Here is a 5247-nt window from a genome sequence, read left to right on the forward strand (position 1 = left end):
AATATCTTTCAATCAAATTTGAGCTTTCATAACCATAGGTATAACAACATAGATAGCTCTATCTTGTAGACTCCTAAAACTACCAATCATACCTTTTTTATAAGTAAATCTCTAGTTCCATATTCCCAAAAGCTCTTGTCATTGTTACCCTTTTCATCTTTTTCAAAATGGCATCTAGCAAGAAAGGTGTCCTCGTGATTCCACTTCTAATATTTGTGTATATAATGTAAATGATAAGCATGGAGATACATGCAAGGACCTAGACCTATTTTTTGATTTCCATTTTATCTCTTATTCTATTCCATCATATTGTCTCATTGAGTTCAAGTATTAAGATGTCTTGGAAAATAATTGTAAATGTAGATTGATTAGGTTTAGGGAGGTTGAAGATGGTCTTTGCTATAGGAGTGCATATGTTTGCATTACAAAGGATATTTCTCTTTTGAGTTTTGTTTCTTGATGCTCAAGGATCTTTGCATGAAGATGATATGTATGTCTAGTTTGATGATGTATTTGAATGCCTCTCTGGTGAAACCATCCAATTTATTTCATTAGCAAAATCCATTAAATGTATCTTCTAGTAATCCATCATATGACCCACTATAATGAATACACATGCTTGATTAGCAAAAGAGTACTCTTTTCTCTTGCTTTCATGTTTCTCTTTTCCTCTATTTGTCTCCTATTCTTTGATGGCATGTGCTACAAAAAATATAATTGACATCTACTTCTAGACTAACCATTCACAAAACCCACCATGGTGAGACAAAAAAATTCCCAACTTCTCACATTACACAACCATTAGTAGTTCCATACCCATCTCAGTGTCATAGCATTGATCTACATATCCAAAGACACTACCCAAGAGACTTTTGGAGGCTATTGAGAGATAAAAAGGGGCTCATGATGATATGGTGGATGATGATACTACTAAGGAGGATGATAACTACAAGCTAGGTAGTCATGATGAGGAGGGTGGAGACGATGACAATGATGAAACACATAAACAAGATGTACTAGGTTGGAGAAGATAAGGACAACGAGAAAGCAAAGAGTAGCCATAGTTTTTGCTGAGATTATAGGAATAACGGAAATGAGGCAATTATTTGAGTAAGGGCAAAGGGAGTATGAAGCACCCTAAGCCCTTACATGATCCACTTGTGGTACCATTGTCATTTCCCTCCAAACCAAATTTGGTGCTACCCCTTCCTAGTCTTCCACTACCAAAGCCATAGTGCAAGGCACAATCTAACCAACAACAACCACATGTATGTAGTGCTATAGCTTCCTACTCCTCCACTACCAAATTCATAGCTCAAGGCACAACCTAAACAACAACAACCATCACAAGGGAAAACATAGCAAGCATAGAGACCACATAAGGTGCTATTCTGAACTCCAAATGCATGTGTTCATGGCTAGAGACTAATTGAAGAAAAAGTTACCCTCTAGTCTCCCTTGGAAAAATATAGAAGTATCAAATGATCATGAATCTCTATACATGATTAGCATGCTTTACACACATGGTCAATAAGATCATATGGTCATACTTGGATAAATTTCACATGAAATGTTGGAAGCTATTCAAGAACTACATGAAGCCTACTTGATATCCTTACTCAAGAATATTAACCATTAGGAGAGATTCGAGGTCTTGAAAATGGCTTGTAAGAGATCTTAGAGAGAAAATATTTTAAGAAATAAAAATAATTTTGGGTTTTTAAAAATTTTATATTTTAATAAATAAACATATCTAAAATCATTACAAATTCATTATCGTAATATTCTCGTGTATCAAACCTAGAAATATAGGCCACCATAAAGATGATGATGATTGACTTAATGAAGATTCTACCTTCTCTTCAGAGAAGTGAAAGTGAATATTCAATATGATTTTTTTTGGCATTCGGTTACCTCCCTCCATCCTCGTTCTCTTTTTTATTTCTTCTTCTCCTTGTTACTTTTTTATTCTTTTTTTTAAATAATTCACACAATATTCTTACTCAAAGTTGTAGATCATATCCTTAGCTATGGATCAATCATCATCAAATGATCTTTGTAACATTGGTAAAAGATCTCTCTATCATCTTCACATTCTAGAACATGACTATGAACTAATCAGAAAAAGAACAAAACAAAACACTATTTCACAATGGATGAAATATGTGTTTCGGTTTTGAAGGAAAGAAAAATCTTGATCTTTGGTTGGATGGAAGGTTATATCTTAGAGATCCTATAAAAAGTACTACTTTTTATAATATCTCTTCACCAATGAGATTTATTGGTGATGGTTATAATGGATTTTTAAGTTGTACTCTTAATCTTATTGCAAAGAAGGATGTTCTTAGATTGGAGAATCACTTATTAACAAAACATAGAGATTATTTGTTGCGAAAACTACATGATTGTTAGCATACTAGCAAAAAAAACTATTTTATGCATTTGAAATTGACAAATAACTCTAAAGAATCTTGACAATCTCAAACAAGGAGAAGATGGTTGCAATAAAAGAATCTAAGTAGCAAGGTACACATTTTTACCTAAGAAATATTGAATATAACTTTGCTTATAAGTATTGAAGCTATGATGTTGATCTTGTTTAGGTCTCTTCTTTAACCAAATGTAAGCAAGAGAGATGCTTCAAAGGCATCTTAGTTTTATTATCATCTTTTACTCTCAACAATTCCAAATGATATTCTTGAGAAGAAGAAATTCAAAAAAGTAAAGAGACAGTGCTTGGACTCTTTTATTAAGTATCATTCTTTGGATTCTAGGCTAGAACAAAGGACATTGAAAAGTATCGGTATTAGTCCAAATACATATACTCATAATTTTTAGCTAATACAATGAAATATGAAACAAGGTCAACTACACAAATTGTTTACTTCTAAGGTCATTTGTGACTATCAAACAAAGAGTTAATGGAGATTTTGGGAAAGTGTTTCTATATTTAAAAAAGTGATGAAATTTTTTGGTGAGCCTTTTTGTATCAAGGCCAACTTTAAGACAAGAAGAAAGACGTTTTGTTTAATGAATTTGATAATATTTTTCTTGATATATCTATCTTGCAATGTTTAATGATTAGATTTTATGATTTATCTTTAGAAGAGGCACAAGAAGCAGCTAGGTTTGCGTGATTAAACTTGATGAAAGTCATATTTTAAAGTGTATAAAATTAGAAAGAGTCTCCATTACCTTAATAAATAGAGCACTTTCATTAAGTCATTGCAGTGGTTCAATGCTATTTTGTGTTTAATTTGAACACAATATCTAGTGATTACGAGCTTTTGATATAGACACATGATTTTGATATGTGTATTTGATTTTCCTATCAAAATTTCATACTTGATGTGATAAAGAGCCAACAAGTAGGAGAATAGCTATTTGTCGAGGAATTTGGAAACTATAAAGTTGAATGGCATATAGCACTTGAAGACACTCAAGTGCATGCATAATGTATCTAAACGAGCAAACTCTAGATATCCTTGCCTATATTCCATGTCCCTAGCTACACAATTGAGCTCAAGCAATTGGAATATAGCCCCGTTCATGAATATTAAAGACCCATACTTCAAGCCAATTTTATATATATTTTTGGCCAATGCTTATATATGTACACTTTAGGTACTTTATATAATAATTCAAACACTTGTTTATATTTATATAGGCTTTCTTGGAAGCTAAAACTCTTATCATCTAGACAAGATGCGATAACAAAGATCAAGCAAGTTTTATATGCAATTGATTTGCGTGTAGGTAATGTTGTTATTGAACTAGATCTTCAAAAGTCCAAGGGTGAAAATTATTTACTTTATTTTTTAACTATAGAATATATTTTTTATAACCATGCTTCATATTCCATCAAACAATATGGAAGCCTATCTATTTAGTTAACCTAAGGAATAGAAAAGTCACATTATTAGGCAAGAACAAAACGCTTCAAACACATAAGAGATGGAGGAGTAAGAGTCAATGAAAATAGTTTATTATCTATCTTTAAATAGTTTTACAAACAAATTTGGCATAAATTTAAGCTTAAAGATAAAGCACATAATGTAATATATCATCTTTGGCAAAAAAAAAAAAAAAAAAAAAAGATTATCCAAACAAGGAAAGCAAAACTCTTGTACAAAGTAGAGATTTTCAGAATTGTTACAGACTAAACAAAGATAAGGCAAAAGATGGGTTTCAAGAAGCCCTTGACTCTTTAAGATCAGTCAATCTATTTTTGTCGTAGAGAGGAATCTTTGGTTTCATCGCACTCAATAAGGCCTCTATATTTCAAAAACTCTTGATTTTTGTAGCTTGAGAGAAACTTCGAATCTTTTGCATCTCTTACATGGGAGAGTAAATAGGAGCTAAGAACTCCGAAGTATCCAATGCTAGATCCACTATAACTAGACATGTAGCCAAAAACCCTTATGGAGTTTTCCTTCACAACAAAAAATATTGTCTCCACTCCTCTATTGAAAACTTCAAATATAATGACTTTGAAAATAACTTTTAAAGCCATCATTGGTAAACTTGGAGAGCTTGAGAATATGTTGTGATAAACTGCAATAGTTTGATTATTCAAGCTTTTCGTGTAGTGGCCAAGGCTTTAACTTTTCCCAAGTTTCAGTGACCTAGAGCCCTTGGCCCTTCCAAGAAATTATCAAGGTCTTCAATTTCAATCTAAATAGGAAATAAAAAAGTTTTTCTTGTCAATAGATGGAAATCTTAAAGTCACTTATCCATTAAGCATAACAAAACTCTAGTATTAAGCTTATGAAGATATTGGAAATATCTTTTATACCTTTGGGTTTTCATCATCTTCAAGAAGCCTCTCATCATAAGGATTTATTGAGTTCTTTGGCTTCTTCTCTAATGGAGGCTTCAATGTTTCTTCATACCCCATGTCCTCAATGCCAAGTTTTTTTTGGACCTCTAAGAACTCTTTTTTTATGGGTAGCCCCTTCTTTTCATATTCCACAATCTGATTAATACGTGTATGTAGGACTATGGAGCTATCTTGAAAATTCTCCCCCTTAACATCCATAGGTGCTAGTGGGCATGGTTCATAACTTATGAAATCTTGCAATCTGGCCCCACGCTACTAAGATCGCTAAGCTGTAATATTCTCTAGGATAACAAAAAAATTGAATATCATTGAATAATACATATATTTTCCAATTCATAAGGTAGGTACGAAATATAGGGATACAATCAAGAGGGCCTTCTTCAGTCTCCTACTCAATTCTATCTCAA

This window comes from Lygodium microphyllum, chromosome 6 (genome assembly GCF_053477565.2).
Source record: "Lygodium microphyllum isolate KBCC chromosome 6, Lygodium_microphyllum_v1.1.10, whole genome shotgun sequence".
Classification (NCBI taxonomy): Eukaryota; Viridiplantae; Streptophyta; class Polypodiopsida; order Schizaeales; family Lygodiaceae; genus Lygodium; species Lygodium microphyllum.